Genomic DNA, 25994 nt, shown 5'->3' with positions numbered 1-25994 from the left:
ATTTATAAAAGGGGAAACAAGAGATCTGGTCACAACTAGGACAAAAGAATCCAGAAAGGATGCCTTTGAGAGAAACCACACGGGACAAGTGTCCATTATGATAGGACTGAACTGGTGTAAGCTCTTCTGATCCCTTCCAGGCACCACATTTTCTTAAAAGAAAACAGCACCCCATTGATCCAAAGGTATGGTGCTTGCACTGGTTCTGTCCAATTATAAGCCGTGTCCATGCTGTTTCCAAGCTTCAGATTGGCTCCATGGCCACTAAGAATCATGTCAGCACTTGAAGCTACACATCTCCCCCAGCTAGGTAGTATCCCTTGCTAACTGAGCAAAGAGGCACCTTTTTAAAATGGTGGTTCTCTTTATTTAGCCGGGGGAGAGCACCTGGCCCTCTCCATCCCCACCACAGCACTCCTCTAGTGGTTGTTGCTGGGTGTTTCTCTGATGTTTCTTTTTATAGATTGTGAGCCTTTTGGGGACAGGGAGCCATTTAATTTTATTGTATTTTAGTTTCATTCATTCATTCATTCATTCGTTTATATTGATGTAAACTGCTTTGGGAACTGTTGTTGAAAAGTAGTATATAAATATTTGTCGTATTTGCATTTGTATTCCTAATGGGGAGGCATTGCTTCAGTGCTGACATGATTCTTGGTCTCCACAGAGCCTCCCTGAGTTTGGTGACAGTATGGATGTGGCTTGGAATCAGACAGAGCCAGTGAAGGTGCCCCATTCTTGGATCGGTGGGGTGCTGTATGGTACATAAGCCATTGATACGTGTCAACTGGTTCCGAGAAGGGCCACAAGGATGGTGAGAGGCCAGGGAACCAAGTCCTATGAGAAATGGTTGAAGTTGCTGGGTATGTTTAGCTTGAAGAAAAGAAGACTAAAGGGAGGTGTGAAATCCATCTGCAAATAGGGATGTGCACAAAACCAGCTTGGCCTGTTTGGTTCGCTTTGAGCCAGGGTGGGTAGGTTTGGTTTTGGTTTTGCTCGGAAACCGCCCCCCCCGGTTCGGTTCAAATTTGAACCAAGTTCGAAATGGTTCTAAAAGGTTCTACATAGGGTATAATGGGAACTCGAACTGGCCCATTACTTCCTTTGTAGAGTACCTAGGGGCACAAGACCAGCGTGGGTGGGTGGCACCCAGGGCTGACAAACACCCACCGAACCCCAAAGCAATCAGACACCTCTGTGATTTTAATGAATTTTTGAATTTTTTTTCCAATTTTTGCATTCTTCCCATAGGGAAGAATGGGCATTTGAGGCAGCCCCATTCCCCCCTTTGCGGGGGTGCCAGGGCACCCCAAAGTAGGTCTGGGGGCACAGTGGGTTGTACCACAACTCTCCCCAGGCAGCCCCAAGCCGGTGGGGTTTATGGTGTCCCCCCCTGGAATTTTTTCAGTTACTGTCCTTTTAACAAGTCTATCTCTATCAGAGTAGCTTCTCTTGTCTGTATATATGTGTGTGTGTGTGTTTGGAGAGATCTTCATAGGGATTCATTGAGAGAATTCATACACAGCAAGTCCAAACACAAATTGGATTCTTGGTGGCTGTATGACTTCTCTCAATGAATCTCTGTCAAGATCTCTCCATACACACACACATATATATACAGACCAGAGAAGCTACGCTAATAGAGATAGACTTGTTAAAAGGACAGTAACTGAAAAAATTCCTGGGGGGGAACCATGAACCCCACCAGCTTGGGGCTGCCTGGGGGGGAGTTGTGGTACAACCCTTCATGCCCCCAGACCCACTTTGGGGTACCCTGGCAAACCACCCCCCCAAAAAAAGGGAAGAGTGGGCCGGCTGGGCTGCTTCAAGTCCCCATTATTCCCTATGGGAGAAATGCAAAAATTGGAAAAATCTAAAATCACAGAAGTGTCCAATTGCTTTGGGGTTCAGTGGGTGCTTGGCACCCTGGGGTGCCCACCACCCACACCAGTTTTGTGCCCCTAGCAGGCCACCATGGCAACACACAGTGACACAACTAAGAAGACAACCAACTGGAAACCAAAAAACCACTACAGAAACAGACCCGCTGCTGTGCCCGCACAACTGCCAAGCCAAGGGGACCAAACCAAACAGCACAGACTACACAACCACAGCTACAAACCAACAAGACCTAACTAGAGGGCGCAAGGCAGTAAAACCAACCCAGCACACAAACTGCAAAGAAAGAGGGGCAAGGCAAAAACACACCAACACACTGAAGGATAACTTAAAGTAACACACACCTGGTTCTTCTGCTCTACTCTTTGTGTGCAATGCATGCATTTTGCCTGCGGAGAAAGAAACACCTCAGAGTGTCTGGTCCACCACATCTTTGCTTGAGGCCACACAGGGCTCCAGAACATGGTGGCACCAGTGGCATGCATGTGTGTTTGTGTTTGGTGTGTGCGTATGTGTGCTGCTAGCTAGAAGAGGGGAAAGAGGGGTGGGGGACTGTGAAAAAATTTAAGTGATAGGAAAGTCCAGCTCAGAGGCGGGTTAGTGGAGGCCACACACAACGTGGTGTGGTGGGAGACCACTTATTCATCATGGCCGGTGCATGTGTGTCTGGTGTGTGTGTGTGCATGTCAGCAGAACCAAACTGGACAGGGGAAAGAGAAGGGGGCTCTGAAAAAATTAAAGGGATAGAAAAGTCCAACTCAGAGGTGGGTCAGTGGGGACCACATATGACGTGGTGTGGCAGGAGACCACTTACTCATCATGGCTGGTGCATGTGTGTCTGGTGTGTGTGTGTGTGTGCGTGAGTGTCAGAGGGAAGGGGGCACACTTAATAAAAACAATTCACTAATACATATATACACAAGTATATACTGTATACAAATCCATCTATACACCAGCTGTACAGTAATATTTATACCAACAACAACTATCTAGCACCACAAACCAGACCAAAAAACACTATCTACAGAAAAGAATGTAAAAACCTCTACTACTGACAACATCCACCATCCACACACAACAGAAGAAACCTCCACTCTCACACACACTCATGCACACACAACCTTTCTATCTACACAAGCACATATTTACACTCACTGAAATATTTACAAATATACATTTTGGCAGTCCCGCTACCCTCTCCCCGCAAGTCAACTATGTACAACAACAAGCAACACAACACACATCAAAATATTTACACGTCATCTACACAGTCCCACACTGGCACAAACCGCCTAGTGTCTTTCTCTGTGTGTGCCCACGGCCCCCCGACTGCTGTGGTCAGGTAGAACCACAGATTAGTTCAGCATCGGGTTACACCAGTGGAGATGTGTATCCAGTTGCCAAGTCACAGCACAAGCGGGCATGCTGTGACTTGGCACGGCTGAAGGAGGAAGGGGGGAGGAGAGGGATGAGCAGAAGCTGCTGCTGGGTAGGTGACTGGCACCATGGGTCAACCATGGGCCAATCACTCGCCCAGCTCAACCTCCAGCTTGGGGTAGCGCATCAGGGGGAGGTTAACCTTGAGGAAAACCATCTGCTCGACCAAGCTAGGGTCCAACTTGGACCGAGTGGGTATTACCATGTCACCAGCACATGAAAACACCCGCTCACTCTGGATGCTGGTTGGCGGGCAGGAGAGGAGGCTCACAGCAACCACCGGCCGGTCCAGCCAGACTTGGCAGTGCGTTCCCCAGAACTGCGTGTGAGGCATCTCGGGGTCTTCCTTCATAGGCTCCTCCAAGTACTGGGCAACGCATTGCGCAGCACTGGTGGGCCTGGTAGGCTGAGCCTCCCACAAACCGGGCAAGGCGCCAAGGCACACCCACTTAAACCACTGGGCTGATTTAGTGAGAGGAACTGCCTGTTACATTGGCACCACTGCCTGGGATGCCATGCCACCAGACTAGGAAGAAGAAGATGCCGTGCCACCAGACTGGGTGGGAGGGAGCTGAAGGGTAGCCCACCAGCCTCCTGGTCTCTGCTGGTCCTAGTGACCTCCTCTTCCCTAACCAGGAGGTCCCTCCACCTGGTCAAGTCATTGGCACAAATGACATTGCCCTTGATGGTCGGGTCACAGAGACAAGCCAGGACATACTCCTCCCTGTCACTCAACTCATTGATCAGCCTGTCGACAACCCAGGCCCTCATCCTTCCAGTCACAGCATGCCCCTCTGGTGTGGTCAGTGAAGTCCATCAGCTTCTCCAGGAGGAGAACTGCGGGCAGAGCCTGGCTCAGAGGAGTGGTGTCACCACAGAAGCTGTTCGTGGCAAACAGGACGGGCTCGAGTGCTGACACCATCTCGGCCATGAGCTTCCACTCCGCTTTGGGTAGGTCACACATGCCCTAGGACTCGTTCCTCACCAGGTCATCAAGGGCAACCTCCTGTTTCAGCAGGCACTGGAACTAGAGGAAGGTGGAGTTCCACCGGCTATCTACATCTGTGGGGATTAGATGTTGTGGAAGCCCATGGACACGCTGCCACTCATGAAGCAGGCACCTGGACTTCTCACTCCAGTGGAAGTGGGCTGCAATCTTGCGGGACTTCTCCACAAGTGCAGCCATGGCAGCAACAGCACCTACCATGGGGCAGCCATGTTCCCTGGATGCCTTCACCACCTTGAGGCCAAGGGCATCCCTGACAGTCAGGTGGAGCGTGTGTGCCATGCAGCAGATGTTCACACACTCCAACACTGACTCTACCGCTGCTGTGACATTGGAGCCATTTTCTGTCACATTGAAGGCCCAGGAGAGATGTGGCAACCCACCTATCCACTCCTCTATTTGGTGGCCGAGTATGGCTGCCACCTCCTCCTTGGTGTGCTTGACATCCAAGGTCTCCATGTGCAAGATGGCCACCTGTGCCGAAATGCAGGGTGGGACGCACTGGAGCCAGAGGCATACTCCTCCAGAGGCATACTCCTCTCCGGCAGCACCGGAGATCCCCTCTCTTTCCGGACCCCACCAGTGGGCAGTCAGGGCCAGGAAAGCGGTGTGCATCCCACTCACACTGTTCCACAGATCAATGGTGAAATGCACGCTGGTGCCAGCCAGTGATGCACACAGCATGGCTGCACATGAGCTCCCTGCACTGTCTGTACAGGGAGGGGACCACGTTCCAGCTGAACGTGGTCCTTGAGGGGATGGTGTAGTTGGGCACTAGCAGCTGGAGTAGCCAGCAGAAGCGGGAGTTCTCGACTACCTGAAAAGGCTGGTCGTCAGCGGCCCTCATCTCCCCTATGAGGAGACGTGGATCCATGTGACCAGGCTTCTTGCCTGATGGCTGCGTCCACCACTTGACTGGCAGCATGCTCTGCTTCATGGAAGCTGGCACTCTGCCCTTGTCAGTGCTAGTCGCAGGCACACGAGGAGCACTAGTGCTGCCAGCGGAGTCAAGGAGATCCAGGTGATGCTGTCGCATGTATTGCCACATGGAGATCATCCCTAGATGCTTAGCATCCTTGCCCCGACTAACCTGTGCCCTGCAGTGGACACAGCGAGCAGCAGTTGGGGCATCTTGAGGGACTCAAACCAATGGGTTACAAATACACATACGGCGACGGATATTTATATCCCGCTTTCTACAAAAGTTGCCAAAGCAGTTTATACAGCTATAAATAAAATGGCACCCTGTCCCCAAAGGGCTCCCAAGCTTTTTTTATTTTAAAGGAACATCAGATTGACACCAGCAACAGCCACTGGCAGGATGCTATGTTGGGGATGGATAAGGATTATTCTATTTGGGGGTTACAATTACAAGGAGGCAGATCCAAGCTAGACATGCAGAGGAGTTTCCTAATAGTAAGAGCTGTGTGACAGTGGAACAGTCTGCCTCATGCAGTGGGGGGGCTTGTTGCTGGAGGTTTCCAAACTAAAGCTGGAAGCCATCTGTCATGGGTGCTGTAACAGATTCCTGCACAGAGTAGGGGGTTGGTCTAAAGAACAAAGATGAGCAGATCCCCCAGTGAATATTTACTTTGCTGCCTCCATTGTATATTTCCAAAGAAAACTAGTCCTAGGATACCAAGGGAAAAACAGTCGCCTAATGTTATCTACAGAATCATAATGAGGGTGTGTGGGCTGGTAATGCAACATAATGTACAATCAAGTTCCTAGGAACAAATCTGCCAGAAATGTTCATTAAGATTAAGTTCTTTGGAACTGTAACCCATCATAGTATTTCTGATGTTATCTCAGCTCTTAGGGATGTGCACAAGTCCAATGTTGTGATTTGATTAGAATCGAATCAGTTCAAAACAGGGTCGATTCGAATTTGAATTGATTCAATTTGAAAAGTTTTTTAAAGGTTTTTAAAAGGCACCAAAATGGTCATCGAATTAATTGAATAAATTTGGATTTAAATCGGGTCAATTTGCTTCAAATTCAAATTTGTGATTCGATTAGAATTGAATCAGTTCAAATCAGGGTCGATTTGAATTTGAATCGATTCAGTTTGAAAAGTTTTTAAAAGGTTTTTAAAGGGCACCAAAATGGTCATAGAATTAATTGAATAAAATTGCATTTAAATTGGGTCAGTTTGATTCAAATTCAAATTGGGTCAATTTGATTCAAATTTGAATTAAATTACCCTTTGTAGGGGTGACTGAATTAGAATAGCTCAAATAGATTCAAATTCAAATTGGTTCTTACATCCTTATCAGCTGTTCAGGAGATCAGGGACTTGGAGGACATAGGGGCTGCTTGCTGCTGAGGAGCTGTATGGACCACAAGAAAAGGGTAGGGTTCTATCCCAGACTGCTGCTGCCTGCTGGAGCTAATCTCCGGTGTGGCAGGTATGCCCCACCCAGCCTTGAAAGAAGCACAAGGCTGAGAGAGGTTCTCTGGTTGAGAGTGTCTGACTGAGTTGAACGAGTGAACCATTCAGGATTGCGCCTGCCCAGACTCTTACTCAGCTTGTGAGCAACGTTCTTCCCCCCGAGCACAATGTGGTCTTTCCTGGCTATGTTTATTTATTCTATCTTTCTTCCAAGGAGCTCAAGGCAGCAGATGTAATTCTGCCCACTTTCATTTTATCCCCACAATCACCCTATGACATAGGATAGGCAAAGAGAGAGGAATGACCCAGTATGGAATGTAGAGGAATGACCCATAGAGGAATGACCCATGAGTCAGTAGAGGAATGACCCATGAGTCAGTTAAGTGGCAGAGTGGGAATTTGAACTCAGGTCTCCCCAGTTCTAGTCCAAAACTCTAACCACTCTACCACATTTGCACTCCAAGCCTTGCTAGGCTTGGCTCATTTTGTGTTATCAATCTGTGCTGCTCTTTCAAATTTTCTTATTCTTAGAGGCACAAACCAGCCTCATTCTGGATTCATCTGTTGAGGATAACCTGTTGTTTTCCATTCCTCCTCAGTAAGTGTTCTTAGGAGACTGCACCATACAGAGGATGGGATGCTGGTGCACATGCCTTTTAGCGCCCTTTCCCTTTGCATGCTGCAAAGAGACATTACCCACAATGCCTTGGGGCACTGCCAGGCACCCCCATACACATCCATTGAAGTGGAAGGCGGCTCTATTGAGCCCAAAGGGGATTTGTGAGTGCGTGGGTGGTGAGATTGATTTGCACCCTATGCGTCTTTTAATTTGTATGAACATGGATTTTATCATGAGTTTCTTGAGGGCCTGATATAGCTGGAAGGGCGGGATAACAATCTGGAAAACAAATGCCCTATATGAATACAGGGTTGTTTCTTAACTATGGAAATCAGAATTGGATTAAGCTAGAGTGCGGTGAGTTTAGGCAATTTTGCTGGTGTAATTAAAATGCTAAATGAAAATGTGGCATGCTTTGTTTCCCCCTCTGTTGTCTAATGGTACACATCTACTGCGAGGACTCCCTACTCCAGCCTCCCTGGAGGTTACATCCCTTATGCCCCTTCAGCATTTTAGCACTGGAGCATGTAATATTCTGGGTGGGGGGGAACTCTCCTAGACTTGACACTTTAGAAAAATCTACTCAACTAATATAACAGCTGCCTTCTGGCCTTCTTCCCACTGGAGGCATTTGTTCTGTGTGATATCTCTAGAACACCTTCTGAAAGACCAATTTTCCAGAATTGTTTTCTTAGCTGAAAGTTTCTTCCTGAGTAAAGCTTCTTGATTAAATCACTCATCTCTAATTTCCTGTTTCTAGAAGGGACTTCCTTTGGCTTCTGTTTGCTGAGGATGCTGCAGCGCTGGATTTCCTAAAATGAGCAGAGGACTGGAAAAGATGGCCTGTAAGCCCCACACCACCTAACTGGAAACTGGTTTGATGATCAGTTTGGTGTGATGGTTAGAGTGCTGGACCAGCACAGGGGAGACCTGAATTCAAATCCCCATTTAGTCATGACATTCACATGGTGACTCTGGGCCAGTCACTTTATCCATCAGCCGAACCTACCTCACAGGGTTGGTGTGAAGAAGGACATAAGCACATGTGGTGCTCTTGGCTCCTTAGAGCAGGGTTTCTTAACATTGGGCCCCCAGATGTTGATGGACTACAACTCCCATCATCCCCAGCCACAATGGACATGGCTGGGGATGATGGGAGTTGTAGTCCATCAACATCTGGGGGCCCAAGGTTAAGAAACCCTGCCTTAGAGGAAGAATGGGATAAATGGAATAAATGGATCAGGGCTCCTCAACTTCAGCCTCCCTGCAGATGATGGCCTACAACTCCCATCATCCCTGACTATTGGCCATTGTGACGGGGGATCCTGGGAGCTGCAGTCCAATAACCGCGGGAGGGCCCTGAAATAGCTCAATAGATCAATAAATATTGTAAGACAGTGAGCCCTTTCTCACAATCGCGAGGGCTAGCTGGCGGGTGGAGGGGAAGTTTGCAAAAGCCCACCTTCTCCTCAGATGATCTCCAAGGACTACCTGGGTACACGGGTTGCGTGCCCAGATGGTCTGCCACTGCCCCAGGCATCACGGAGGCACGGGGGCCAGAATGTGTCATCCCGGCCCCCAGAAATCCCACAATGCACCACGTAAGTGCACAGTGCATTGTCGGGATCTTCCCAGTGACAGGCAGGCGCCTGTCAGTGTTTCAGCGCTGCCTGAAAGCAGCTGGTGCTGACACACAGTCCGGTAAACAGGGTTAAGGGAGCACTCACTCCTTTAACCTCATCGAAGAGACCGGCTTTTAAGATGGGTTTGCTGCTGAGGCGCTGGAGGGGGCCAGTCGGCTCTCACAGGCAACCAAGCCTGGGCTTAGCTGCTCGTGAGAACAACCTTCCTGTCTAAATTTGGGGCAGAAGAAATCCACAACTGAAGAAATCCACAAAGCTTGGGGGCTGTAAAGTTTGATGATTTAAACAAACAAACAAACAAACAAAAACAAACAAACAAACAAATAAATTGGATTTTGTTTTATAGCTGCTTCCCTCACAAACATGAAGTAATTGTATATAGATTTATGCACCAAAGAAACCGCCCAGGGACACAAGTTTTGAGCGGTATAAAAATAAGTTAAATAAAATGTTAAAGAAATACATTTAACTAAGAGTTTATTCAGGAACAACTTCTCTTTCTCCTTCCCCTCCCTTTTCCTTTTGGCTCTGCAGAATCCTCACTGGGACAAACGCCTAAACAACAAATCATAAAAGGTACTGGGTAGAAAACAACAGATTTGTCATGGTTTAAATGTATCCATCCTGTCTCCACAAGACAAGAAACTCCCTCCTCACCAGGCAAGACCACTGGCTGTTGTCCAACCACAGCTGTATCTACCTTAGCAAATGCTGCCTATACATGCAGAAGATGGAAATGTGTTGCTTGATGGACATCTGAAGCAAGGCATGGTGATATCAACACAAAGAGTCATTACAAGGATGAATTCCCATTATTGTTCTGTTACTTTACGGCAGGCATGTTAAAGCACTCTTGTGATGTGCTCTTGCACACACCGGACAATAAGCCTGTGCTAGTGCATGAAACCACGTGCGCAGAGGAGCACATTTTACAACCTTATAAAAGTCAAGGAGAACATGACAGGCATTAAATTGACTCCTCTGTGTTAAACGAGGTGACCAACTGGAAAGGCACATCACTCTGCTGACAACATGACAGATCGCAACAGTTAAGGAATTTACAGGCAGTAAAAAAAGATAGAGCATCTTTGGGCTTTTCTTGAAAATTTCATTGATATGTATTGGATTAGTTCAGCATTTGGGCAACACAAAATCACCAGAGTGCTACCGGAGATATATTCGAGACCATCTCTTTGCACATGTAAAAAACAAAGAGAGATTTTTAAAGAGCCACATACTAGATCTCAAAAGGTCAGTTGCAAATGGAAAGCAGCGGTTCAACATGGTGGGGAAGTGATAGGCAGGAGGGCAGGAAATCCATCAAGATCGGGAGGTATAAAGAAAAGCAGAGGAGAGGGACATAGGAAGCTCCTTTCTACTGAGTCAGACCATTAGCCCATCAAGCTCAGTACTGTCTACACTGACTGGCAGTGGCTCTTCAAGGTTTTAGGCAGGAGTCTTTCCCAGTCCCACCACCTAGAGATGCTGCCAGGGATTGAACTTGGGACCTTTTACATGCAAAGCAAATGCTCTACCACTGAGTTATGACCCTATTCCCATAGGATAGGAGCTGGAAGATGGAAAGACAGACTCCATCTTCCCATGTCCAAACCCATTTCAGATATTGGGCTGATTCAGACATCACACCAAACCTCGGTTAGAATCAGGATCCACATGGCATCCCTGGACATCAGGAACACTTGCTTCCCCTCCCATCCTCATGCAGGCAACTCCTTCCTATCTTGATTAAAATGTCAAGATTTGTCCTGATGTCTGAACTCAGTGGTTATGGCTTATTCTAACCTACTTCCTTCAAATAACCCAAGTACCCAAAGTTTGAAGTGAGCTACTTGCTTCGAATAAGCCGAGATCTGTACCCAAGGTTTGAAGTGAGTTACAGATATCAGATTACTTGAAGCAAGTAGGTTAGAATAATGGAGAGGAGAGCTGGTTTTGTGGTAGCAAGCATGAATGGTCCCCTTAGCTAAGCAGGGTCTGCCCTGGTTGCATGTGAAAGGGAGACTAGAAGTGTGAGCACTGTAAAATATTCCCCTTAGGGGATGGAGCCGCTCTGGGAAGAGCAGAAGGTTCCAAGTTTCCTCCCTGGCAGCATCTCCAAGATAGGGCTGAGAGAGATTCCTGCCTGCAACCTTGGAGAAGCTGCTGCCAGTCTGTGTAGACAATACTGAGCTAGATAGACCAATGGTCTGACTCAGTATAAGGCAACTTCCTGTGTTCCTGAGATTGGTGGGTTCAGATGGCATAACCAATCTCAGTTTATTAGATTGGAACTAGGCATTTGTGTGCTGATGGGGGGGTTATGTGTGTTCCTGAGGTGGAAGAGCCCAGATCTTCCTCATGACACCACAACAGCTCATTTTCTGCTTCTAGGTAGTTAGCAGAGGTTGCAGTGAGTCAACTTTTCCTTGACACTTGATTCAGGCTGGGAGTCTTCCTTGGAAGTCCTCACAGAGGGCGGGTCCCTTAGGCACCTGCTGTGGACTCGGCTGGCAGCCTTCCTTCAGACCTCTCAGAGGGCTTCTTACAGGATCAAGATCAACAGAATATGGGAGTTACATGATGGTGATTCTCGAAGACACATTCACTTCCCCAAAACAGCCACTATGCCAATGGGTATGAGCCAAAAGGAGCCATGAAATGGGTGCAAGAGGAATGTCAAATTCTATGCAAGTCTAAATGGAGACTTTGCATCCTGTTGCCCCCTCTAGCAGCTTCCTGCATTGCAGCAACTATTTAAGCCTTCCTGGCATAGGCACGGTCTATTTAGGAGGGCACTTATGGGCTCCTGCTTTTATACAGAGAGTATAAGAAGCTCCTTAGGAGTTTACTTCTTAATTAAAAATTTATTTTAAAAAGAAAAGAAGAAGCTCCTTAGGAACATAGGAACATAGGAAGCTGACATATACTGAGGGTATTCTCACGATCAGTGGAAAGTGGGCTAAGGGAGTAACCCACTTGAATACCCCTCCCCTTAAATGGGGTTAGCGGAGTGGGTTTCCGATCGTGTATTGCCACGGCACAGCTCTGCGCCACAGCAACACATGAAGAGACACCTGGCCAGGAGGCTGCAAGCAGCCTCCGGGCTTGGGGGTCTCTCCAGCATGCCCCATGTGCTTGCACAGGGCATCCTGGAACTTCTGAGGGCCACGCAGCCCCCAATCCCTGAAGCTCCCACCAGCTCCATGACGGAGCCGGAAGTCGTGTGGGCAGCCAATCCGGTCGTCCAGGGTTTCCCTTTCAATCGTCTCCCCACAAACCCCCTTACAGCAAGTCTCACTAATCGTGAGACTCGCCTCACTGAGTCAGACTATTGGTCTATCTAGCTCAGTATTGTCTTCACAGACTGGCAGCAGCTTCTCCAAGGTTGCAGGCAGGAATCTCTCTCAGGCCTATCTTGGAGATTCCAGGGAGGGAACTTGGAACCTTCTGCTCTTTCCAGAGCAGCTCCATCCCCTGAGGGGAATATCTTGCAGTGTTCACACTTCTAGTCTCCCATTCATATGCAACCAGGGCAGACCCTGCTTAGCTAAGAGGACAAGTCATGCTTGCTACCACAAGATCAGCTCTCCTTGTCTGTCCATTTGGAGGTCTTCCTGGTTGGGGTGCATTAGATCTTTGTCTATCAGTGTTACTATTCAGCTCTCTTGGCTTGTTCCTGATCTCTGGCTTGCTGCTTTATCCCATTGCCTGTGGGCCACTGTGTGAAAAGCAAGAAAGGCGACGAAGTCTCACAGAGCTGTGGAAACTTTTATTAGCCCAACGCATTTCAGCTGAGGCCTTCTTCAGGGGCAAAATTTGTAGTATTTCCAATTGACCTTTTTACAAGTGAACCTTTGCCTTCTTACACCAAGCTTATGACTATGAAACAGGACGCTGGGCTAGATAGGCCTTGGGCCTGATCCAGCTGGGCTGTTCTATCTCTAGTTCATTTGCTCAGCTTGCCTCTTGTCCCCTTCCTGACCTCTGACTTGCTTCTTGAACCCTGGCTCCAAGTTTGTCTGTGTAGCCTGACTCTTGGCTTCTTCCTAATACTGGCTCACTGATTCTTCTGGCACAGGCTTTGAGGCCTGTGCTGCCTAGTGGTAGCTGCCTATTACTCTGTCTGCAGGGAGGAAGGTTGAACTCTTTCCCATCTCTCTGTGACCTTGCTTCACATCCCCTCCCCTAAAACTGCCATTAACTATGGGGCGGGGGGGAGCTTATGGGCACAGAAAGTCTGCCGTTAACTTCCCCCTTCAGTGTAGCGGCTTTGGGGGACAAATTAAGCCAGGGAACTCGTATGGGGGCACCATGGCCCTGATCCAAACTTGACTGGAATGATTGCGGTTAAAGGAGTGTGACTGCAGATTGTGGGGCTCGCTGTGATCGGCAAGCCCCACATGCTCCCACAGAGTGTGTTGTGAGAACTTGGAATTTCCAGGCAATTCCCAACTAAATCACTGCAGTTAATCAGCCTTTAATTGAGATCACTAACCAGAATCAGATCATGGTTAACAATCCTGGTTAAATGCTGGCTAACCACAACAATGTAACTGACATTGCCTAGCAATGTTGGGTTTTCGTGACATGCTCTGCAGGAACGTATGGAGTGTGCCGTCGCAGTTAACTCTGTAACTGCTGTCATTTAGGCTGTGAGAATGCAGCCAAAGAAAAAGATGCTGGAAAAGTCAAACAGAGAGGTTCCACATCATGTCTAGTCAGCTGGAAGCCTTCCCTCAGGCTCTTGGAACATGATGATTACCTCACAAAAGAGGACAACACTCTAGTCAGCCAAGCAAGAGGTTGGAAAGTTGGACTGTGTGAGCCCGGCTGCCATTCCAGACACTGAAGCAGCCTGGAGGGGCTTTCCCCTTTAAGGGAACTGGGATAGACTGTCCCATTGCCAATTGATCAAACAACAGGCAAACGACAACCCCGTTCCATTTTTATGAAATAATCAGGTTTGGAGATTGCAAGTGTTGCTGGCATCATTCATCTAGCACATGCATTTGTAGAAAAACACTCGCTTTTTTTATAACGGCCTGTCAGTTCAAGAATAGAAAGGGAGGAGGGGAAGCAACTTGAAAGACATGGGTGATTGGTGCATTTGAAAAGGGCTTTACAATTAGACTTCTGGCAGTGTACAAAAAAGGAATTGTTTGGCATGGAAGAATGGAGCCTACTTTAGCATTCCCTTTTCTAAGCCAGATAGCATGCATCACTGTTCATGCATTCGCTTGACATTGAATAGAGAAGTTCAGAACGACACCCTACCCCACCCCACCCCCACTCCCCTGGGGTCTCCTCCCCAATTATCCTTGACTGTTTGGTTCTGTTTGGGCTATTTGTTAAGGGGGATCAGGAGGACACAGTGTCGAGAAGACTCTGGACTAACCATTGTGGCATGCAGCTAAATGCCATTCTGTTTATGTGGCGCTGACTTCCTTTTTTTCTGACTGGCAACACACAATATGCTGTATTTATATCTCATCCACTGATCGGCTTGCCCCACACTTGTGTGTGCCTTGAATGCCCCCTTTAGACGCCTTCTGCTCCCTATTATGTTCATTTTGGAGTACCCAGTCTGGTTTTCTCGTGGTTGTCTGTAAATCCGCAAGTGAATCATAATAATCCAAAAGTACACATTCACAGGTGAAGATTCGATTGGATTAGAGCCACAGAACAATGGCCCAGTCAGCAGTCGACTCCATTGCATTCCTTGTAAGCAATTCACAGGGAATAAATGGATTCCTCAGTCATGACAAAGCCTGTGTTGACATTTCCAGTTGACCTCCCACAGGTGACGGAGTGGAGTGTCCCACTTCTGTCTGCAGGGGGAAGATCACATTGGAGCGTCCCCCTGCATCAGAAGAACAGCCCTGCTGGATCAGGCCCAAGGCCTATCTAGCCCAACATCCTGTTTCACACAGTGGCCCACCAGATGCCTCTGTGAAGCCCACAGGCAAAAGGTGAGGGCATGTCCTCTCTCTTGCTATTGCTCCCCTGCAACTGGTATTGAGAGGCATCTTGCCACTGAGGCTGGAGGTGGCCTATAGCCACCAGACTAGCAGCCCTTGATAGACCTCCATGAATTTGTCTAAGCTCCTTTTAAAGCCATCCAAGCTAGTGGCCATCACCACATCCCATGGCAGAGAATTCCATAGATTAATTATTACCAGTAACTCCCAGCATATTAAAAAAAAAATAACCCAACAGAGAAAGAACTGGACTAGAAGGTGGATCCATAACAGAGTGAGCATGTGCTTTGCACACAAGCTGCTGGGGGGGGGAGCTGCTATGCCCCCCACTTGTCTCTGCAGCCTCCTGCCCACGCGCTGCCGACCACAGCAGCCTCCTGTCCACCTGTTGCTGGCACCCCGATAAGTAATTTATAATCTAATTTTAACACACACAGGTTTTTGCCTCCTGATATTTTTGCAAGTTTTAATTTATGCTCATTTATATGAACGTGTATATATAGATACAAATATATTTACTCATAAATGATGTTTATCTAATGAGGCTGTACTCACACCCAGCCTAACCCAGGCTAGGGAAGCCCAGCCTTGGTTAGACTGAATATGAGAACTGTCGGGATCGGGCCCAATCCAAGTGGGTCAGCCTAGCTCTGCTTTGTAGCCCGACTCGAGCAACCCTTAACCCAGGCTCCAGGACTGTGTGTTTGCTGGGCATATGTTTAGCCCCAGTGGACACAGAGACAGGCGCCTAGAGCGTCCATCTCCTGAGGGAATCCCCCAATGCATCGTGTGTGTCGCACAGTACATTGTGGGATCTCTGGAGGCCGGGACACAGTGAGGATCATCTGGGAGTGTGGTGCGTGCTCCCAGAAAAAGGCAGCAATCTTCGGGGGGGGATGTGAATTAAACCAGTGCCCCCCCCCGCCTCTCACATTGCCCACCCAGTCGTGTGAACAACATCAATCTGTTATAAAATATTTTTACAGTTTCCTTGAAGAAGAGCAGAGCTCGAAATGTGTCAGGCAAGATTTAATAAACCACTCATTCCTGCATCACCTTTGGGATCCCCACTCCCTTTGCCTTTGGACCTTTTGGAGCTGCATCATTCTCATCCCCAATTTTACTTTCTTGGACTACAACTCCAACCTCCCCAGCCACAGTAGCCTTTGTGGCTGGGAATGATGGGAGTTGTTGTAGTTCAACAATAGCTGGGCATCCCAGCTTGGGAACCCTTGCTGTAGGGCCTCCGATGATGATCTTGTCCTGTCCCCAGGACCTTTTAGCTGGAGATGCCAGAAGCAGACCCTGGGACTGCCTTCATGGAAAGCGTATGCCTTACTATTGAGCTACAGCACCTCTCCGTGATGAATAATGTGCGTGGTCTGAAGCATAAGAGTGGGAGGACAAAGTGGGGTTTAATGGCACCCTGATCCTTTGGCTAAATTGAAGATACCTCCCCTCCCATTAGAAAGCATTAGGACTGTTCACAGGATCATTAATGGGGCAGGACAGACATCCCACCCAGCTTTGGAAGCTGTGTGCACTCCCGATTTCCGATCATGTGTGAATAAACAGCTATGAAAGAGGGGGACAGTGATAATCTGCGAGAGAGGGGCTGGGTAGGTTGGCTTTTCCTCCTCCCTTGTTAAAACTCTGGGCATGAGAAGGTTGTTGTACCCAGCTCCTCATTTGCACATGATCACTCCCCCTCCCACCTGGCTGTTTGCTCACATATGATCGAAGATCAGGAGCACACACAGCTCCTGAAGCTGGCTAGGAGTCTTGCCCTACCCCATTAATGACCATGTGACCTGCCTTACTATATTTATTTATGTCTTTATTTATTAAAATTTCTTGTATGCTGCCTCTTCCAAAGATTCTTAGCGGGGAACAATAACAAAAACAGTAGCAATATTTTTTTAAAAAAATCAAAGGGCAAAAGCCTGGAGAAAAAGGTAGGTCTTGAGAAGGGCTTTGAAAGCCACTAAGAGCGAGCTGAATGAATTGCGGGGGGGGGGGGGGGAGGATGTTGCAAAGAAGGGGGCAGCCACAGTGAAGGCCCTCCTACAGGCCCAGGCACCACACACTACACCAAGGCCCGAGACAATAAGGAGGGCCATATGCAGCCCAGAGAGTCTTATGATGTCATGACACTAATTCCCCCTCCCCTTTGCTAATGTGTATCACAGCTTACCTCCGTCCTGACATCATGAAGCTGTGTGTTTCCCCACCTTGGTCCTCCATCACTGGCTTCCAGTGACTGGAAGCAGAGAAACGCATTGTGTCATGATGTCAGGACATGGATAAGTTGTAGTAAACGTCACAGAAGGTGAATGGGAAGGCGGATATCAGCAGTGGCTTTGTGTGTATTGTAATATCTAGTTCTGGCTTTTGGCTCACATGTGTCCCATTGATTTTGGTGAAACTTAATGAAAAAGATAAGGGCTCACATTCCATTGACTAGAGTGGGACTTTGCCTAATTCTTTCTGGCATTGTACCCACTGTCTTTGGCTCCAATGGATTTTTTTTTTTTTTTTGCCTGCGATACAATCATGCCTGATAGCACAGCTACCCAGCAATTGCTAGAAAACCTGTCTCTCCGCTTTTTGTTGCCATTGGATTACGATCACAAGTGTGTGTATCTTTCTTTAGTGCATGAGTTTTATAAGGAAAGAAAAATCGTTTATGGCAGTAGAAAATCTGGTATGATAATGAAGTGAGGAACCAAAGGCAAGTTATGTCTACTGTATATGCTTGTCTAAACCAGCAGGAAAGTAACCTGTGCTCTGATCTGGAAAACCGTTCCTCTTATCTGTAAATGTCATCCAACTCATAAACTCAGCGTTTAGCCAAATAAGGCAATTCCCATAGCAAGAACAGCTTTGCTAAGAAATACAGAGAATTAAAAACCTCTCCCATTGCCAAAGGCAGGTTCCCTGAATGGTTTGTTGTCTTCAACCAAAATGCAATGTTTGAAAGCAAGAAAATACAGCAAGGCAGATATTGTATAGTTATTCCTGTATCTAAGTTATTCACTTTTCTATCTACCTATAATAACAGCAATTTTCATATTTTTTGATTTGGAAGTACAAATTTCAGAGGCTTATGATGCTTGTTTCAGATAAAAAAATTCTTCTCCAGCTTGGATTTTAATCAAAGCTAGAGAATTATTAGTATTATTATTAATATTATGATTAAAATATTCATACCCCAACACTCCAGTGCACTAGTGCTTGAGGCAGTTTGCAACATTAATAAAATAGATAAAATATAGAATAATAAAAGTTAAAAAAAAAAGTTAAAAGACCAAGTTAAACCATAATTAAAATGGCAAATTTTAAAAATCTCAACTTAAAAGTTATTAATAAAAAACAAAACACTAAGAAATCTGTCAGCTATAAGCAGTAGATAAAATATTTAAAAGCCTCTAAAAAAAGATGCGTTTTTAGTTGTTTCTTGAAAACACTGAGGGAGAGAGCATGGCGAAACTTTTTGGGGAGGGTGTTCCAAAGCCAAGTGGCCACAAATGAAAAGGCCCTGTCTCTAGTTCCCACCAACTGGATCTCTGTTTGTGGCCGGGCCATGAGCAGGACTTGCCTGGCAGATTCTTATGGGTGAAATGAGAATAAGTCAAATCTTCCCTCTTGGCTCCTCCCACACACACCAGGAGTGCTGAGAAAAGTACATTTCTTAAGGCTCCTGGTATTCTTTTTTTAATCGTATGCTTTACTGTATTATTCTTTTTTTAATCGTATGCTTTACTGTATTATTCTTTTTTTAATCGTATGCTTTACTGTATTCCTTTCAATAGCCAGGAAAGAAACAGTGTACAATTTTACACTGGGGAGGCACGGAGACCCCTGTAAAAAGGTATAAAGAACGTTTGGCAGACGTGCAACATAATAAAAACAATTTGAAACCCTGGACAAAGTATATGAAGGAACAACATAAAGGAGGAGTTGTTGTGCAAACAAATCTGTTTATTTTGGCTATAGAAGGAAATACAGTAAAGCATAAAATTAAAGAGGACATGTATATTGAACAGCTGCAACCAAGTATCAACGTTAGGGAAGAAATGAAAAAGGCAATGAAATCTCTTGGTCCATCTAGCTCAGTATGGTCTGCTCAGACTGGCAGCCGCTTCTCCAAGGTTGCAGGCAGGCGTGTATTTCAGCTCTGTCTTGGAGATACCAGGGAAGGAACCTTGGACCTTCTGCATGCAAGCGGGTGCTCTGGACTTGATGCATATGTGGGTGCTCTTCCCAGAGTGGCCACATCCCCTAAGGGGGATATCTTACATTGCTCACACGTGTAGTCTCCCATTCACATGCAAACCAGGTCAGACCCTGCTTAGCAAAGAGGATCATTCATGCTTGCTTCCACAAGACCAGCTCTGCTTCCCAAGGCTGGTTAGCCATCATCATCCCACCCAGTAGGGATGTGCAGGAATCAGCCCTGCAGTCCTTTTACAGATCGCCCAACTGGTTCAGAGGTCCGGCATTCATACCGGTTCAGAAGCAGGGGGTTGCCTTTAAGGAGCAGGGGGAGTGCCCATCCCCCCCCATGCTGCCTCCTCCCACCAGCACTGTCCCCAAAAACACTAGCGAGGGGCGGCTGCATACCTCCTTGCAGCCCCAGTCAGCATCATACTGGAAGTGGTCATGCATGTGCACCGGCCACTTCCAGTACAATGCTGACCAGGGCTGCAAGGAGGTATGCAGCAGCCTCACGCCAGTGTTTTTGGAGATAGCGCTGGTGGGGGGAAGCGGTGGCGAGGGGATGGGCACCCTCCCTGCTCCTTAAAGTTAACCCCCACACACCTCCCGGGAGTGGACTGTTTGTGTACATCTCTACTACCCAGATCGCAGCTAGCACATGATCACTCCCCGCTAGTCCTACCTCCATATTTGCCAACACATGGCCGTTTCTTGGGAGCGGGCAGTGGAGCCAGGTTGGATGCTCCTCCCACCCAGCTCCTGGTCATGAGAAGCAGCCCACTGAGTTGCATGCAGTGGAGCCCAATCCTGTGCCCTGATGAAGATGCCCACTGCAGGAAGATGTTTGCCAAATCTTTTCTAGATTTGATCAATTTAAATGTCCTGAAAAGACCTCCTCCATCAGCCCCAACCTAGGAGAAAGAACGATCAACCCATAATTTAACAAATTCCCGGTCTGATCGTTTCTAAAGACCCCAAACTGCAAGTTACGTGTAACATTTTGGTAGCTGCCCACCAACCCAGAAGGTCCCATAATCTTCCAGTATAAGCAGATAATAGACACAATTGTTCTTCCATTGGCCCGGTTTACTTCTCTTAGCGAATTTTGCTTATCCTGGTGCCGAGCCCTGGTTACACTGGCACAGAAATTGGATCGTGCTTTTTAAAGCACAAACTGCACAAAGCACTTCTTAGGGTTGTGGGACAGAATATCCATCACTTTCTTCATTAAGATTATACTGCCTTTTTACAACCAGCTGCAGTTTGTGCTCTGGCGCCCAGCTGCTGCTCTTGCAGACGCTATAGTTGCTGCATCCTCCCCAGAGGGGCATAATTGGAATATTTCTGATTTGTTAAAGATGACCAGTTAGGGGAAGATAACATGAATGGGCAAAAGTCTAAAGAGCAGCAGTGCCTGTTGCTTTATCTGAAGTGACTCATTCATCCTTGGCCTGGATGCAGGTACTCTTGGAGTGTGTGGTGTGTGTGTGTGTGTGTGTACTTATCTTATTTAGGTGCTCTCCAAATCTTGGAATACAGAGCCAGACAGGTGCTTTCTCAAGCTGACTCCACTTCAGAATAAAGCCCTTGCCCCACAGACATCTTTCACTATTCCAAACTGAGCTGCCATTTAGAGACTTAAAACACTTTTAAAAAAATATTCAGGTTTCGGACTTGGATATTCATTTTTGGGTGCACATTTATTATCATTGTGCATAATGTGGTTCTAACCATTTAGGTTGTCAACTGATTGAAGTTCTTTTAAAACACACATACACACACACACCACATTAGCATACTTGCAGAGTGTTCAGAGTTTTCAAAGCACTTAGAATGATACTGTAAGGCAGGTCAGCAGTGGCAGCTCAAAACCTCTGTGTGCTCAAGAGAGGGCACCAAATGCCCCCCTCCACTTTGTGTACCCTTCTCCCTCCCCCCTCTTTTAAAAGCAGTTGGGAGGAGGGCATCTTGTTATCTCACTGCTGCCTGAGGCAACCTCCTCACCTCACCTAGGGGTGTGCACGGAACCGCTCCGGGCAGTTCGGTTCGAGTCTGAACTGGATTTGAACCGAGCTGCTCGGTCTGTGAGCCAGTTTGTTAGAGGCCAGCTGGCAGTTTGGTCCATGCCCTTGAACAGGGTCAAATCGGTTTGACCCAGTTCAGGATGCTTGTAAAGGTAAATATGGTAAGGATGCTACCTTAAGTGGCACAGCAGGGAAATGCTTGACTAACAAGCAGAATGTTGATGGTTCGAATCCCCGCTGGTATGTTTCCCAGACTATGGGAAACATCTATTATCGAGCAACAGTGACATAGGAAGATGCTGAAAGGCATCATCTCGTACTGTGCGGGAGGAGGCAATGGTAAACCATTCCTGTATTCTACCACAAGGCTTTGTGGGCACCAGGAGTCGAAATCGACTTCACTGCACACTTTACCTTTACTTTATCCCCTTTACAAGCATCGGGGGAGCCCTAAGAGTTTGTAAAAGGGTAGGCAGGGTGGGTGGGTGGGGGGTCACCTTACTTGCCGTGGCTGCGGCGCAGCTCCTTGGTGGTGGCAGGCTGGTGGTGACTTCCCCAGGCCCTTCTGGCACTCCCCCCATCAGCGCAGGCCGGTGGGGACCCGTGCTGATGGAGGAAGTGCCAGTGGGGCCTAGCTGAGCCACTGCATTCTACTGTTGCTTGTAAAAGGGCATCCTTACTGGATTCCATTTTGCAAGCAATTAGAACCGTTCGAACCGGGCTCAGTTCAGTTAGAACTTGGACCGGCCCCCCTTTTTGGAGGGCTGGGCTGGTTCGAGCTCGAACCTGTTGGACTGGGTTATTATCTTCATACTTAAGGTGCGAGTTGTTTGTGCCTTCCTTAAGTTTCTCTTTAGATTGCAAGCCCTTTGGGGTCAGGGAACCATTTTATTGATTTGCTTTATTTGCCTATGTAAGCCCCTTTGAGAACTCTGTTGAAAAGGTGGTATACAAATAGTTGTTGTAGTAAGTAGCAGTAGAGGGTTGAGATGGGGGAGATAATGGTCTGCTTAAGGCTTTGCATGTGTGGAATTCTGACCCTTGGAGACCTTGCAAGGAGCAGTGTGGTGTTTTTGGTTAATCCATTCCTTGATCCAGGCCAGTTTTTGAATGGGGCTAACAAACAGCCAGCAGCATGAGCATGGAAAAGCAGTCTCCACTTGCCTCTCTGTACATCTCTATATTTATTTCCCTAAGATGTATGCGTGGCTAATCCTATGTGTGGCAGTTCTCACAAGAGTTCACGAGCAGCTGCCAGATAGCCACGAGTACTGGTGGGAAAAAGAAAGCTGGCCAGCCGGCAGGGAAAGAACGCTGGTTAATGGTTGCCGCTGCCAGGCAGAGAAAGTGGTGGGCAGGCGAGAAAACTACTGCAGTGGCTGGTGGCCGGCCAGCAGAGAGCACAGCACAGCCTCTCTCTATGGCCTGCCTACTGGCCAAAAGGAAATATGGCCCGGCCTACCGGGCAGAAGAAGGTGGGTGGCCGGTTGGCGGGTGGGCAAAACTGGAAGGCAGGTGGCGGAGAGAGAGGCACACTCCCTCTCTGGCCCACCTGCTGGCCAAAATGGAGGATGGTCTGTCTGCCTGGAGAAGCAGCGGGGAGGAGAAGTGGCGGCCAGGACGGACGCCGAGGGAGAACAAACTGGGGCTGGGGGGCAGAATGAACTGGGGCTGGGGGGGGAATGAACTGGGGCTGTGTGGGAGAATGAACTGGGGCTGGGGGAGAGAAAGAACTGGGGCTGGAGGGGGAAAACGAACTGGGGTTGGGGGGGAGAAAGAACTGGGGAAGGGGGAGAAAGAACTGGGGCTGGGGGAGAATGAACTGGGGCTGGGGGGAGAATGAACTGGGGCTGGGAGGGAGAACGAACTGGGGCTGGGAGGGAGAACGAACTGGGGCTGGGAGGGAGAACGAACTGGGGCTGGGAGGGAGAACGAACTGGGGCTGGGGGAAAATGATCTGGGGCTGGGGGGGGAGAATGAACTGCGGCTGGGGGGAGAACCAACTGGGGCTAAGGGGGAGAATGAACTCAGGCTGCAGGGGAGAACCAACTCGGGCTGGGGGGGAGAACAAAAAGAAGATGGGGGAGAGATAAGGAGAACTAGGGGTGCAGATGCTCTGCGCCAGGTCAGCTAGTAATATCTATTTCATTCAACTGTTCATATTCCTGATTCCACCCCCCTGTCTTGTCCTTGCATACCACAACTCTTTCGCTTGGATTCCACAAGCGCCTCTCCTCACACCCCTTGCCCATCTTGCAAGAAGCCTAAGGAGAGAAGAAGAGGCTGCTGGCAACCTCCCCTCCTCCCTCCCTGCCCCTATGCCCTTTCATAGCTTGCAAGGCTTAATTCCAAAAGGGGCTGGCCCCCATCAGCGGCATGGGACAAGGCTGAATTTTTTATCTCACCTCAAGTACTGCAGTAAATTGGGCTGCTCCCAGTTGAACCAGGATTTGTGTGAAAAAGACAAAATGGGGGAGCGGGGGAGAAAATTAGCAGGCACTACAGATCGTGTTTGGTGTTTGAGGTTCCTGAGGAAAGAGAAGCATCTCTCAGATTTGTTTGTGGTTAATGCAAGTGAGCGTTGTAAAATCTGAGCAGATGAAGGCTGATTATTACTTGAACTGTTTCAAAGCATCTTGACCCAAAGTCCATGCTTATCTGCCATTCATTTGAATTACTTCCACTTGTGTCAGCGCGATTTAAAAACAAATCAATGTAGGTTTCTCCTGAGGGGGGAAATGCCTTGTCATCTACTCCCAAATGGACTAAATTAATTAAACTGCTGGAACCAAATCTATGACCCTCTTTATAGGATATTGTTGCTTTTTATGGATTTGTAATCGTTATTGATCGGGATGGGACTTTGCAAACAGGACTGAACAAGAGGCCTGCTGACATTTGAGTTCAAATGTATTTCTAGGCCGATAGCAATGGACTGGATGTTGCCCATCTTTCCTGACAAAGACATGCACTTAGTCAATACTTTGCAATTTGACAACGAAGGCTTGAGTCATTGTTCCCGGAAACATGGCTGAGAAAGAAGGGTCATCGGCAAAATGGTGTTACTGTGTTGGCAGACACTGGAGCTCTTTTCACGATCAATGAGAAGAGCTCTGTGGAGCTCTGAGGGGAGAGTGGGTTTGACTCCCCCTTCCTGCAGACGATCACTTCTTCGTCCCTGGGAGGGTGGATCGCTCTCCGAGACGAGTAATGGCACCCGCTGCTGCCCCCAAGGCTGGGGTGCCAGGCTGCGCTGCCGCACATCACCCCACCCCCAGAGCTTCAATCATGCACCTCATGAGTGTGCAGTGCATTATTGAGATCCCCACCCCTGCAAGCAGCCGCGGCTGACACAAGATCGAAAAAAATGAGGTCAAGGGAGTGCTCACTCCTTAACCTCATTTCAGAGGGAGGCCTCACAAGCAGGTTTGCCACTGTGTAGCTGCCGGGATCAGGCCTGATCCCAGTGGTTCTCACGAGCATGCAAAGCCCAGTTTTGCATGCTCATGTGAATAGCCTCACTGTGATGGAATGTGCTCCCCACCGCCCCCAGTCATCTCTGCCTTCCTTTCATGGACTACATCTATGTTGTTTGCTTTACGAAGAGGGAGGAGATGTCTCTAAGCCAAGATCATGGTTGTCAGCAATGGTGAAAAGTCCATTCGTCTCATGCTCCAGGAATGCTAGCAAATGGACACACAATTAAGGTCAACGTTAAAGATAAAGTGTGCTGTTGAGTCGGAGTCGACTCCTGGTGACCACAGAGCCCTGGGGTTGTCTTTGGTAGAATACAGGAGGGGTTGACCATTGCTATCTACTGCGCAGTGTGAGATGATGCCTTTCAGCATCTTCCTATATCGCTGCTGCCCAATATAGGTGTTTCCCATAGTTTGGGAAACATACCAGCAGGGATTCGAACTGGCAACCTCTGGCTTGCTAGTCAAGTCATTTCCCCGCTGCGCCATTAGGTGGTTAACATAGGCTTAAATAAAATCACGGTTATGAAGGTCAATAGCTTGGGCACAATCTAGTCTAGTGGTTTGTTTTACTTGTAAACCGCCCTGAGCCATTTTGGAAGGGCGGCATATAAATCAAATAGATAGATAGATAGATAGATAGATAGATAGATAGATAGATAGATAGATAGATAGATAGTCGAAGCTTGTAACAGGGCTTTTTCAAGGAAAATGCAAAACTGCACAATGGTATGTTAGTGTGATTCGTGCATGTAGCATAGAAGATTCTACCTATCCACTTTCTCCAAGCCACACATCCTCTCTTAAAAGGCTTGGTGTCCGTCCATGGACAACCAAGCGTCTGTCCGTGCTTCCCTTGGCCGTTCTGGGCATGCACTCCGCACATGCCCAGAACAGACCGAGGGAGACACGGCTGCCAACACCAGGCGGCCATGTTGGGCGGCCAGAAGCGGCCACCCAGAAGAAGCCGGAAAGCCAGGGAAGAGGAAGCCAGGGAAGAGGCGAAGCCAGGGAAGAGGCGGCGGGGAAAATTGGCCGAGGCGCGGCCGAGGCCTGGCCGCACTGCCGAAGCCGGGCAGGGGGAGGAGGTGGCGGGGGAAGCCGGCCGAGGTGGCGCCGCCGAAGCCAGGTGGCTGGGAGACCTTGGGGCCCTTGCCCGGCCAGGGAGACCGGCTGCGGCCTGGAGACTGACGGCGGCGGGAGGGGGAATGGCGGTGGGGGGCCCGGAGCGCACAACTCCACTAGCGCCTGTTATTTAACGGGCTTAAAAACACTAGTAAGTTTATAAACCTCTATCAAATT

The sequence above is a fragment of the Hemicordylus capensis genome, chromosome 6, assembly GCF_027244095.1.
Source record: "Hemicordylus capensis ecotype Gifberg chromosome 6, rHemCap1.1.pri, whole genome shotgun sequence".
Classification (NCBI taxonomy): Eukaryota; Metazoa; Chordata; class Lepidosauria; order Squamata; family Cordylidae; genus Hemicordylus; species Hemicordylus capensis.
Note: the sequence above shows the minus strand (reverse complement) of the source record.